We start from the raw sequence: 14,987 nt of genomic DNA on the forward strand, positions 1-14,987 counted from the left end.
TCACTAGTCATTCATTATTTTAAAAATTATCAATTGGTATACTTCTTAATATGTTCTGAGGAAGCCTATTGTTTGCACCGTTTAAAGTCCAAGATAAATTTTCTATACTATACAAATCCCTTACCTTATCACACGTCATGGAAGCTTGAAGCATCAGGGAGAAACCTGAATAGAGTTGGATGTGAGCATTAATGTGACTTAGGAGTAACTGAGCTAGGATGTGTTTGTCATCACCAACACCGGCTAGGGAACCATGTCTGCTCTCCTCGGCCAGAGTTCTGAGTGCCATACTTGCTAATAAATTGTGAAATGAACATTGGAAACCTGAAATGTAAGTAAGAGGAATTATCAGAACACATAATAGATATGAAAACCCATGCTGAACGAGACATTGTGTTAAGAATTAGGGGGTTTTGTCTAGAATAGAGAAGATGAAAGAGTAACACTTCCCCACAGAAATGCTTTCATGAAAAAGAAAACAATCCAGGCTGAGATGGACTTTCTATGAGTCATGAGTTCAATAACATCACCAGATACATTAAAAGAAAAAGAGTGATTGCTGTATAAAGGAAAATCACAAGCAACCTTGGTTCAAAGATGGGGATAATAGACTATGAAATTCTTTTTTTAAAAAAAAAAAGGAATACAACTTTATTTAGAAAGCTAGGCGTCCTAGAAGATGGCAGGCTAGTGCCCCAGCGTATCATCTTATCTGGGTCTGAATGCCAGTTTCTTTTATAGACAGAGAAGAGTAGGAGGTGAGGAAAGTGAAAGTGAAAGTGACGTCGCTCAGTCGTGTCCGACTCTTTGCGACCCCATGGACTGTAGCCTACCAGGCTCCTCTGTCCATGGGATTTTCCAGGCAAGGGTACTGGAGTGGGCTGTCATTTCCTTCTCCAAGACTGTGAAATTCTTAACCCTTGACAAGATTCTCTTATTCTGAAAAACTCAATGTCACACACATAGGAAACAATCTCAATATTATTTTACCCTCATTTTTCCTACACTCCTACCCATGGTTGTGTTTATAATGTATAAAATTTTTCTCTTCCTTTCTTCACATTATTAATTGTATTTCCTATGTCAATCAGTACTTAATAAACATTATTCAAAGCATTGTATAATATTCCAAATAATTCCTGCTATCCCATAATTTACTTAACCAGTTTCCTACTTTGTGATTTTTCACTATTATAAGTAACACGGTAAAAATAATCAGGCAATAAAATTTTTACTCTGTTTTGCATAGTCTCTTATGTTAGTTTCCCAGTAATAGAGCTATTGACTTCAGTTACATAAATAGTTTATAAGACTTTTAATCTGTGAAACCTAACTTTCAAATGAATAATAAGTCTTTTAGACTATTTCAAGTATTTCTAAATGAATTGTATTGCAAACTTTTTGAGGACTATAATTAATATTTTAGTCAATGCATGATACATTTAGCTGAGTTAATATTATAAAACACAGAACAAAAATTTTTAGAATGATATGTGGTGTTAATAATCATTATCACTCACATTTAGAGAGGGCTTATTGAATGTCTATTTCTTATTCTTGTTTATCTTGCTTCATTTTCAGAATAACCTTTAGAGAGGTCTTTATTTTGTGGATGAAGAAACTTTAGACCCTTGTTACACAGATAGCAAATAGTAAATGACAGCATCTATACTGCTAGACTCCAAAGCTGACAAGTTTTTTAAATAAACTATTTTGTTTATTTATGGATTCCAATACATTTTTTTAAATCGGATTCTTTGTTTTAGGGTATGTTTGTTCCCTATAAATTGGGCTGTGCCCAGTGATATACTGAGAAACTGGTTCTCCAAGAACAATGACAGCAAGAAACACTGAAATGCAGTGCTTGCCTTTTTAGATACTTTGATGATGGCTGATTTCCATTTACATGATGTCACCAAATGTGGAGAGATGTAAGTGTTCAGCTCTCATAAGCTGGCGTAGTCAGTGCTGGCACACCGCTGACTGTGCAGTCATCAGTTCAACTGGTGGGGTCCCCAACCTCTGGGATCTAATGAGGTGGCTGCTGCTGCTGCTAAGTCGCTTCAGTTGTGTCCGACTCTGTGCGACCCCATAGATGGCAGCCCACCAGGCTCCCCCGTCCCTGGGATTCTCCAGGCAAGAACACTGGAGTGGGTTGCCATTTCCTTCTCCAACGGGTGAAAGTGAAAAGGGAAAGTGAAGTTGCTCGGTCATGTCCAGTTGTGTCCCCACGGACTGCAGCCTACCAGGCTCCTCCGTCCATGGGATTTTCCAGGCAAGAGTACCAGAGTGGGTTGCCATGGCCTTCTCCGAGAATGAGGCGGAGCTGATGTAATAATAATAGCAATAAAGAGAGCAATGAATACAATGCACTTGAATCATCCTGAAACCATGCCCTCTCCCCCAGGTTTGTGGAAAAATTGTCTTCCACAAAACCAGTCCCTGATGCCAAAAAGGCTGGAGACCACTGAAATGAAACAGGAACTAGATCCTGTGAATATTCTTCCGTTACCAGTCTGCTCTATTAGGCTTTGTGAAAAGAGGGTGCTGCAGAGATATTGGAAGACAAGAGGATATTGGAAGATACCACTGGAGAGATATTGAAAGACCAGAGCACTGTTTCCCAAAATACTTTCTTTCAGCAAAGAAGCAAATAGTTCAGGGGAAAAAAAAGGTAAGCAGCCATGATAGAAAGTTTCTCAGCCACTTGGTGAGTGCTTCCTACAAAGCAGTTCTGGCCCAGCCCCTTTCAGGGCATTTCGTTGTCTGTGTGGTTCTGTGGCAGCCACACACTCTCCAGTGTGAATTGCCCTGGCAGTAAAGAATGCTGTGGATCTGTGACAGCCTTGGATGGTGGGAGGTGGGAAATAGTTATCTTTTAAATTCTTAGTTCATTCTTGTTAATTTCTCTCACATATTTGTGAGCCTAGACATGCTTGCTGCCTTCTGCATCTGTAATTTCTGGACTTCTTAGACCCTTCTTTAACCTCTTTTAGTAGTTAATCATCTTTTCAATCCATCACACTATTTGAATTACTGGTGCGGTTTCTGTTTTCAGGACACTGACTGACACATGGGCTTACTGAAAGAAACAAATGGAAAGTAGGATGCAAGTCTCTTTGAACAAAATTTTTCCAGCAGCATCGTGAAGTCATGAAGTTGTTCAGTCGTGTCTGACTCTTTGTGACCCCATGGACTGTAGCCCACCAGGCTCCTCCATCCATGGAATTTTCTAGGCAAGAGTACTGGAGTGGGTTGCCATTTCCTTCTTCAGGGGATCTTCCCAACCCAGGGATTGAACCCTGGTCTCCCGCATTGCGGTCAGACGCTTTACCGTCTGAGCCACCAGGGAATAAGGTTAAAATGAAACTATTCTTAGTATTCTTCATCATCCTCCAAGGGATGAATAGTTTAATCTGAAATTTAAATAAGTAACAATAATTATAATAATAGTGTTAATAACTTACAGTAAGTGTCTATTGTATATGAGGCACATGCCAAAATCTGCTATGAGATAAAGCATTCTCAAGGTTCTCCGTTGAGGAGAATAGTCATTTGAAAGATAAAGAAAGGCCAATGGACATGCAGCCATAAAAAAGTAAAGTCAGAACTCAAGCTCTAAAGCATGTTCTCTTCATAACTGTATTCTACCTTTTAAAAAAATTGTCTTTACTGTAACTATTAAGATATTAATTTTGAAGAAATATCTGCCAGAATAAAAAGAAAATAACCAGTGAATTTCATTCCATTATGATGTACTCCAAAATTATTTTAGTCTCTGTTTTTTAGAAGTTAAGGAATCTTCTGGAATTTTTTTTAAGTAGTTTCTCAGTCACTTGTTCCACTTGAAGAAATAACTTGAAAACTAGAAAACCTGCTTCATTTGGTGAATACTTGAAATTTTCCCAGCTAATGCTGAGAATAAAAGAGCTTCCAAATTCATTAATTACCCTTAATATTCAATTCTCAAGTATAATGAATTCCATTTTCACACATATCTGAGAAAATTACATTGGAAAGTTAACATATTGCCTTTTGCTGGGTTTCAGTGAATACCTCAATGTGAAAGCAGATCAGTCTGAACTCGAAACTCCTTGGCAGACTTAACATTTATTCTTTCAGCCCCCAGATTAGATGTCAGTCATGCTGATCCTCACCACCCCACCACTCTAATACAATAACTTAAGGTCAGGATTCTAGAGGCACAATATACTTACAGCGGGATCCTGTTTTGGACCAAGCAGTACCAGCAGTGCTTAGAAAATATATCATCTACTTCACCACATGCCCAAATTCCTCCTTGCACTTAAGCATGGACATGGAACTACTTATGGCAACTGTGTTGTCGGTAGAAGTGATGAGTATTATTTTCAGGATTAGGTATTGAAAAGCCATCAGTCTTTTGTCCATGCTGTGGGATCTGAGAATGTGTTGGTGGTACAGCTATGGCGGGGTTTTGCAACCTTGCTGCTATGGTCATTTTGAACCAGATAATCCTGAGTGTGAAAGTGTTAGTCACTAAGCTGTGTTCAATGCATTGTGACTGCATGGACTGTGGCCTTCCAGGCTCCTCTGTCCAGGGGACTTCCCAGGCAAGAATAGTGGAGTGGGCAGCCGTTTCCTTTTCCAGGGAATCTCCCAGCCCAGGGATTAAACTCACATCTGTGTCTCCTGCATTGCAGGCAGAATCGTTACCATCTGAGCCACCAGGGTGTGGGGGGCAGGATATATCTTATGAACTATAGAATGTGTTACGGCATCTGTCACCAGTAGCTTCCAGCATCATTCTCTCCACTTATGACAATAAGTGATATATTATGGCACTGAAAAACACCTTCTTGGGAGATACTCGCTGCAAGTGAGAGCCACTGAACTTCAAGGTAGTAGAGCTGCCGCCAGCCCAGTTCTCTGAGAAACCAAATGAAGCTGAGCACCTCACTCCTGTATACTGTGTAACACATGTGAAATAAAATGCACACAAATATATTTTAAAAAGAAAAAAAAATCATAAAAGTCAACTTTTATGATAAGCCAGTGATACTTAGAAATTGTTATAGTTGTAGAGCTGATCCTGATTGGTGTATACGCTACCTGGGCTTTTCTTAGCAAACGTTTATGTCTATAGTATCAGTTATTTGGAGGATTGGCATTTTATTTTATGCCTTCCAATGTCTTCTCTAATATCCTAGAACTTCATCCATCATATTGTCATCATCCATTAGTGATAATGAAAGGCACTACACACCCTATGTATTTTCCCCACCCAATTCTTGTGATGTAAGCAAATTTGGAAAACTAAGAGTCATTTTTTTTTTTTTTTTTGGTCTCCTTTTGTCTTATCTAGCAAAGATTCCCCTAGATCTGGGGGCAGAGGAGCCTGGTGGGCTACAGTCCAAGAGGTTGCAAAGAGTTGGACATGATTAAAGCGACTGAGCATGCATGCATGCATGCATGCCCCTAGATTTTATTTTGTAAGTATCTCAAACACCTACTCTGTTCTCCGCGTCTCCTATAATCAATCTATTTTAAGCTATCGTCAAATCTGGCCTGTATCTGTACCATGACACTATACCTCCCAGAATTCATTCCTGTATCATATATGATCTGTTTTCCAAAGAGAAGATATAACCTTTTAAAAATACTTATAGATCTATTTGGTTGTGCCATGTCTTAGTTGCTGCACATGGAATCTTAGATCTTCGGCAGGCAGGATCTTTTAGTTTTTGCCTGTAGGATCTAGTTCCTTGACCAGGGATTGAACCTGGGTCCCCTACATTGGGAGTGCAGAATCTTAGCTACTGGACCACCAGGAAAGTTCTGATAGAATATATATATTTTTAACGCAGTTATGTCCACACCATTACTGTGAACATAACCTTTAAAAAATTTTTCGTTTTTCTCAGGCTAAAGACCAAAGTATTTGACATGATCTATCGTCTGCACAGCGCTTACTGCTGTGGTTTAATTTCTCATCTTTTCACCTCTACATCTCTAATGTTTCTATATCTCAAAACTTGCCATGTATTTTTGTCACTTTAGGTCCTTGTACAGGTTATTTCCATTGTTCCAAATACCCTTATTCTAACAAATTTTGTGTAGCTAACCCTATGCCTCCCTCATATCTCAGCTCAGAGGTACTTCTTCTGATACCTTCAGAAAGTCTTCTCTGAAACTCTCAACCCATCAAACTGTTTAATGATTTCTCTCAGTACTGGATCATTTTCAAGTTTCAGTGAAAGTACCCCAGCGTGACTGTTTATTGACGCCTATGATATCACTAGACTGTGAATGTAGTGCCTAATTTATAACAAACTTCACATAGTACTTTTAAAGGAAGGGAGGAAGGAAGAAATGAATGAATGAGTGAATGAAGTTAAGGGTACAAGCAACACCTAAGGTTCTGCCAAGGTAAAGAAAAACTGAGATTTCTATCCATGTTTTCTTCCTCTTTCATCTATACTAGGTAGTAAAAGAATACAGCTAAAAATATAGCATGTTAATATATGCTACCTAGGTAAATGTTACAGAATTATTTTAAAATGTACAGAAACATTTAATGAATATACTAATAGAAAATAAAATATGTTAATATTTTACATAATTTAAAAATGCTTTCACTCTTATCAACCCACACTCATCTTGGGTTTTCAGTCTTATTCCCAGGTGTATGTGTGTGTGTGTGTGTTATGTGTAAATCACCATTGGTATGAGCAATATGCCCATGCTGAGTGACTATGCACATCTAACACTAGCAGGGTACTTAACACCAAATTAATTTCCTGTCAAAGCCACTGCATCTGTGTTTCAATTACTAAAATTCTAAATTTAGTGGAAAATATAACTACGCTTTCTTGTTATCATTGCAATAGTATTTCTAGTGCAAACAAGAATCACAACTAAAGTGATTATTAGGGAAATGGTATATCAATGTGAATTTATGCTTACCAAATATAAGTGTCTTATTCAGATGTCATTTATGTGATTGACTCTATTTTGAGGACAAGCATTCCAAGATATGATTTTTTTTCCTTCAAACACAAATATACAACAGTAGCTTCCACTTAGAATCGGTCCCTTTGTCTTCATCTAGACTATGGGTACTCAGGCATTTTCATAAATATGCTGTGTTCATAGTGATGTTTATCTTAAAGATGTATGAATAAACATGTTTTTGGTTAACATTATTGGTCTCACAGGCTTTTCAAAATCCTCTGCTGCCAACTAAAAACATATCCTTCACCTAACCACCCAGTCTAATGAGCTAAGGTCTCAAATGCTTGCTTTTTAACAATGCCTTCTGTTTTCAGTCCAAGAAGTAATTCATGTAATGATTTCAAGAAACACTTGTATCAAAACTGATTGCAATGGTATTTATAAGTAAATTTTTCTCCAAACTCTGCAACTAGTAATTTTGATCTTCTTATTAAGGGTTAAGAAATTTCCAAGTGACTTTGACATGTGAGGCTATTCATATATGTAAATACAATGAATTGGGATACTTACATTGTTCAGAAGTTTCTTCTTATTAAAGAGTCTATTGCCTGCTGATTCTCTATTATCAATGCAGAATGAGATCTTGGGAGATGATATACTTCTCATTCTATTTATATATCATATTTTTTAAAAATGCTCTCCCTTTCTTTCAACAGATTTGGCTATTCCTGGATCTTGTTGGAGTAGATAGCAACCTTGAGTGCCTCATGCTAAATACATCTACCTGAAGTCGAAAGAGTATTGATCTCAAAGCAATTGCCTTAAATCAGTATGTAAGTTAATCATTAACTTGTTTGCTCCCTGGTAAACAGGTACTATTCTTTCTTATTGAAATAGAAAACTATTTTGCTCTGAGTGCAAAAGAAAAGAAATCTTATATTCCATATGTTATTCAAACACACACACACACAATTATACAATCAAGTACGTACACTTTTTCACCAAATTAATTGTCATTCATAATTTAGGTTTCTGCTCCAGTATCCTTTTAAGACGTTTCTCCAGCTGCTACAGTGAAAGCAAAGGATTTTTTTTTTTTTGGTTGTTTGATTTGGCTTTGGATTTTTTGCCTTATGCACTTATAGAGTCACTGTCTTTAATTTCTACCACTTATCTGAAGTTTTTGATGACTTTATTAATGTGCCTATTTTACTAATAATGTCTCTTTCCTTCATTATATTCTTCCATGTGAGAAGGCACAAACCAAGTTTTGTCCTCATAGTATTTCCAGAACCAAGGGGAGAGTTAGACATGTAGTTGGATTTGAAAGACTTTGGTATGTGGATGAATGAAGGTGGCTTATGCTTTTCAGGCTTCCCTGGTGGCTCAGATGGTAAAGCATCTGTCTGCAATGCAAGAGACCTGGGTTTGATCTCTGGGTTGGGAAGATCCCCTGGAGAAGGAAATGGCAATCGACTCCAGTACTCTTGCCTGGAAAATCCCAAGGATGGAGGAGCCTGGTAGGCTACTGTCTATGGGGTCGCAAAGAGTCAGACACAACTGAGCAACTTCACTTCACTTATGCTTTTCAGCAGCATACGATTTGTCTTCTCAGAACTCTGAATTGGCACAAGTTGGGGCCACTTCAAGTTCTATTTTAATTTCCTGTTTAATATATACCATATAGATGACATTTGCCTTCCATCCACTGCTAATGGTAACCTACTGTTAATCCAATAAGGATGCATACAAAGTTGTGTTTGTAAACTCTTAAATAGAAAGTTTGTTTTATAGGGGAAATCCAAAAGATCAAAATGGGGTGAAAAATCAGTTTGATAAGTGCAAAGGGAAAGTGAAAGTCATTCAGTCATGTCTGACTCTTCACAACCACATGGACTATACAGTTCACAGAATTCCCCAGGCCAGAATATTGGATTGGGTATCCTTTCCCTTCTCCAGGGGATCTTCCCAACCCAAGGAGTGAACCCAGGTCTCCCGCACTGCAGGCAGATTCTTTACCAGCTGAGTCACAAGGGAAGCCCAAGAAGACTGGAATGGGTAGCCTATCCCTTCTCCAGTGGATCTTCCCAATGCAGGAATCAAACCGGCTTTTCCTGCGTTGCAGGTGGATTCTTTACCAGCTGAGCTATCAGGGAAGCCAAAAGTAACTCTTAATTTACAGAGTCATTTGATTGTTCATTTGCTTCCATTTTCTTTTCTTTCACCTTGTCATACCTATACTTAAATTTTTTGTGGGTTTTTCAGTATTCTTCTAGGGGAATTCTCTGATTTGAGACTTAATAACCTTCGTAAACTTATTTCTACTTATGATAACTTCACATCTCATTTTCTTGTATGCCTCTTTTAGCATTAACATATACAATTTTAAGTTATTTACACCTTCAATCTGGGCCTGAGTTTCTACTTCTCTAAAAATGAAGGATATGGGTGACCTCAAACGTATCTCCCAGCATTGATAATCTATGATTTAGTCTTATGTAACATGGTAAATAGATAGCCATATATAAGAGTTTTGCTACAATAATGAAGCCATATTTACAGAAACATGTTTATTCAGCAAATGTTTATTGAAAACCTACAATGCATAGGCAATGCACTAGACATGTTTGGCTATACCCAAAGGAGGAAATACAGATGAGATAATGAGGGCCTATGAGGATTAAATAATTTTGGCAGGTGTAAAGCATTAGAACTGGAATGCAAACTCATGACTGAGACTCCAAGGGTTTTGTTCAAATCTCAAACCTTCTTTAACGTCCAAGTCCTATTTTCTCCAGGAAATATACTGAACAATGTTCTCTCATTACCAAGAAATTTGGCTCTCCTTAAAAATGACCACAGAGACTGACATTCAGTACTAGATGAATTGTTTCTGAGAGTTCTGAAATTAAGTACTGTCTTCTTTGTCATTCTGAAAGCACTTGTAGCTAAGAAATATGCTTATCTTACAGTAAGCCTAGTAGGAGATGTGATGAGAAACATACAAAGAAACAAGCAAATCCATGGAATGGTGGTTTACTATTTTACCATCATCAAAATATTTGAACTTGTATTTGAGTTTCAGATTATATATCTGAAAAATGGTCACACACCCAATGAAATTTGATTTTGTAGGTTGTTTTGAGGGGTTGACAGGCTGAAGCAGTAGCTGCAAGTTAGATTCCTATGTGGTGATAACTAAGAACCAAAACACTAATTTCCAGAGCATTAAATTCAAAAGAATGTCAACTCTCTCTTTATCTAGATTTGTACCAAAGTAGGAAGATGAGCATTTGCCTGAGGAACTTAGTTTAGAATAGAAAAAAATTAAAGGAATGTGTTGTCTCTAGGCAAGATAGAGACAACAATGAGAGAGTTAAAAGGGGAAAACAGCATGTGTTTGAAATGAGAGGTAAACAGTTGATTCACCCATGAGATTTGGTGATCCTCAAGGTGGAGAAACGTTTTCCATTGTGTATTGAGGGTAAGACTTTGTCTTGCTGCTGAGTCAATGTCAGAAGGGCAGCAAAGAGATGGTGGTGGCCTTGTTTATCTAGATGAAAGGTGGCAAGCCTTGGGACTGTCTGTGGGTAGCATATGAGGTGAAAAATTCTGAGGGCTGGAAGAAAGCCTCTAAGTTAATCTAAGAATGGAAACTGACCACCCTAGGGGCATTGTTAAGAATGTCCATGTGGGAGGAAGCATTAAAATGGCATTCTTTTATGATATGTACAGTATGTGGGAAGGTATGGAGGGTATAGCCTTAACCTTGTATTTGTAGAGAAATCTGGAAAAAAAAAAGTCACTGAATTTCTTTTCCACCAAATGTTTCTACAGATAGCTTTTGCATGTCTCACATAATTTTCATACAAACACTAGTGGAAACAAACATCCACGTATTTATTATCTTCAATTTTATCAACTTTATTTTCCTGAATTTGTCTTTATTTAACTCAGTCCTGAACTCTAACCCTTGAAGAAAAGAGTACAATGCTATTTTAAAGCATAGGACAAAATTCCGTAGGAAATCTTTTAAGATCTCAGGTTCCTTATCTTTGGGAGAAAATTAGACTTTTGTTCTTTCTTTCTTTTTTCTTTTTTTTTTTTTTTTTTTTGGCTGTGCTGGGTTTTCATTGCAGTGTACAGGCTTTCTCCAGCTGTGGGGCATGGGCTTCCCTAATTGTATAACACAGGCTCCAGAATACCAGGCTCAGGAGTTGTAAAGTGCAGGCTTAGTTGCCCTGTGGCATTTGGCATCTTCGTTCTCCAACCAGGGATTGAACCCGTGTCCCCTGCATTGGAAAGGGTAGTCTCAACCACTGGACCACCAGGAAAGTCTCAAATATGACTTTCTATCATCAGTGAAGTGTTTCCCCATCTAGGACTCATAGAAATGAAGTATATGTCTCCTTAAACTTAAATATCGGACTCTAGGAATTTATACAAGCACTGCCTATCAGGTATTTGCTCATTCATTTATGCATTTATGCAACCATATCTTAGGCATAGAAAATAAAACAGAAGTTCAAAACTGAAAGTTGGCTTGATTTCAGAATTCATCCTACCATCTTCATATGATGATTTCCCCCCTAACAAAATCCTTCTTTCACGAAGTAAATCAGTTAATTAGCTTACTAACCTCTACTTTGAAAGTAAAATTATCTAATTATGCCAGCCATCAATGCTGAAATAAATTTACCAGTGAAATAGAGGTTACAAAATGACACTGTTGGTGTTCTTTCTGTATAATCAGAGCAGTTATTGAACTTTCTAAGTGACCATTTTTAAAATTCCATATTCTGGTGAATTTATTTTTATAAAATAGATTTATCTGCCTATTTACTATAATTTTCTATTTTATAAGTGGATCTTGTACCAGCTCAAACTATCTACAATGCAAATCTTAACATACTTCTGTGGTATATATTTAATATTTTGAAGTATGTATGTACATATACATTTCCTGTAATATATATGTGTATTTGGATGTTTTTACACACATGGTTTTGTTTTCTTTACACAGAAGCATTGAAAAGAAACTGATTTACTCACAGGGGGGAAAAAAACCTAATTGCAGCTTTTAGAAAATTGTAGAAAAGTTATTCCTTATAACCATAGAAGGGGTTAACTTCCCACGAATATACTTTTATTCAAGTTAATGGAGGCTACATGAATGCATCGATAACATAATTTGACTTACTCTTTCTTTAAGTGTAAGACTACATTTTGTGCATTGTAATTATAATAAAAGCCTTAAATCTGACAAACACGGAAGACCTATTAGATCCTCTACCTTATTCTTTGAACAATGCAAAATTCTTTCCCCCTACTCCCACTCCCACCCCAGGAGCTTTCTCAAATAAACTCTTTTATTCAAAACTTACAAATACAGGGGAAAGTGCCCTTGGGAGAATATTCTGAAGCCCAGAGGATCCTTCAGGCATGCTTTTACTTTCCTTCTTGAAATATGGTCTGTTCAGACTTTTGTCCTCCAGACTGCTAGTCTGTTTTATCTTCTGCCGCTGATTCAACAGTACCTTACCTCTAAAAAGTATCAGTGTTCCAAAGGGAGGCTCAGACTTTATGAAAATCATAACTATCGATTTGTGACTGCTTTCCAAGGGCTGTGCCCTGTGATTTGCATAAATGATCTACCCCTCAGACCTATACTCATATCTACTTGTGAGCAGGAAAGTGGGGTCAGTGATGTAAAACAGACCACTGGAGAAAAGGCAAACAACAAAGAAATAGCGTAGTCAAGATTCTAACCAAAATTATTGAACTTAAAGTCCTTGAGAATTCTGCCATCTGTATCTTTGGAAGCTAAAAATGAGGTTTTTGATGCAGAGAATCCAAACAGAGGAATAAAGATCTAAACACCTGGAGTCATAATTTCTTTGTAGAAGCTATAATCAATAATTTGCTCTGGGTTCTCTTATACATCTGTAATTCAAGCATGAAGGTCCTGGTATGTCTTTGTGATAGCAGTTCTTGCTTGACTTCCTGCTAACCCTGCTAACAAAACTACAAATCCATTCAGAAAGAATTTTCCAGATATCTAGACTGGCACTTAGATCAACAGACTACTCTATTAGAAATGAAATTTTCTTTTTCAAGACTATGATTTTATTAGGATCAATGCATACAAGTGCATACATAAAAAGTTTATCTATTGAAAATAATCCACAGCTAATGTGGGGTGTGTGTGTTTGTCACTCAGTCATGTCCGACTCTTTGTGACCCCATGAACTATATAGCCCGCCAGGCTCCTCTGTCCATGGAATTCTCCAGATAAGAATACTGGAGTGGGTTGCCATTTCCTCCTCTAGGCAATCTTCCTGACCCAAGGATCAAACCCTAGTCTCCTGCATTGTGGACAGATTCTTTACCATCTGAGCCCAGGGAAGCCCTCCTCTTACCCTTTCTGCCAAGTCCCCATAGGTTGTTTATCTTCAGCTAGTTATACAGGTGTTCTTACTGAGATTGTTCCAGCCACAATGGTCTTCTGTCTTCCTGAATATATTATCTATTATGCCTTGAGTGCTTACTATTTTCTTTGCTTAGAAAACACTTCTCCCAGGTCTAAAAATGACTGGCTCCTTCTCAGCAGAAATATCATCTCCTCAGAGAGGTTTTCCTTGAAGTCCCAAATGCATAGGTGAACAGATTGATGTGGTGTTGTCTTCTCGTTATTTAAATGGATTTTTGTCAGTCATTTAGAGTTCCCTTGATGGTTCACTTAGGATGGTTTAATTTGTTGTTTAAGAAATGTATTACTGTGATCACTTACAAACATCATTGCTTTAATGATTTAATGAATTCTAAATTCTTCCTTTCCACCTCATTTAAAATATAATCCAAATATTATTTTTGTTGTTATTTAATTTCATATCATGTATAGCATCTACTTCAGCATATGTCATGTTTTCATACCTGAATAGCATTTTTACTATTGGTACATACTATCTGAATTTGAATATTAAAGAAGCAAACAATTTGCATGTCAACCATTAGTTATGAAAGACCATTTACATGGATGAAATTATGGAAACAGCAGAAGTGGTTTGGTACAGGGCTTGGCAAATAGAAAGTACAATTTAAGACTTTGCTATCATTGTTAATATATCATAATCTTCTAGAGCTCATCTTCATTCATCAGTTCAATTCAGTTCAGTCACTCCATCGTGTCTGACTCTTTGTGACTGTATGCAGAGTACATCATGAGAAACGCTGGGCTGGAAGAAGCACAAGTTGGAATCAAGACTGCCATGAGAAATATGAATAACCTCAGATATGCAGATGACACCACCCTTATGGAAGAAAGTGAAGAGGAACTAATAGCCTCTTGATGAAAATAAGAGGGGAGGGAAAAATTTGGCTTAAAGCATGGTATCTGGTCCCATCACTTCATGGCAAATAGATGGGGAAACAGTGGTAACAGTGTCAGACTTTATTTTGGGCGGCTCCAAAATCACTGCAGATGATGATTGCAGCCATGAAATTAAAAGACACTTACTCCTTGGAAGGAAAGTTATGACCAACCTAGACAGCAAAGGAGAGACATTACTTTGCCAACAAAGGTCCATCTAGTCAAGGCTATAGTTTTTTCAGTAGTTATGTATGGAAGTGAGAGTTGGACTGTGAAGAAAGCTGAGCACCAAAGAATTGATACTTTTGTACTGTGGTGTTGGAGAAGACTCTTGAGAGTCCCTTGGACTGCAAGGAGATCCAACCAGTCCATCCTAAAGGAGATCAGTCCTGGGTGTTCTTTGGAAGAACTGATGTTGAAGCTGAAACTCCAATACTTTGGCTGCCTCATGCAAAGAGTTGACTCATTGGAAAAGACTCTGATGCTGGGAGGGATTGGGGGCAGGAGGAGAAGGGGATGACAGAGGATGAGATGGCTAGATGGCATCACTGACTTGATGGACATGAGTTTGGGTAAACTCTGGGAGTTGGTGATGGACAGGGAGGCCTGGCGTGCTGCGATTCATGGGGTATTAGGAGACAGATTTAGAGTTGTCCAATGTAAAGTTCTTAGAAAAGGAAAGTTC

Source organism: Capricornis sumatraensis, chromosome 20 (assembly GCF_032405125.1).
Source record: "Capricornis sumatraensis isolate serow.1 chromosome 20, serow.2, whole genome shotgun sequence".
Lineage (NCBI taxonomy): Eukaryota > Metazoa > Chordata > Mammalia > Artiodactyla > Bovidae > Capricornis > Capricornis sumatraensis.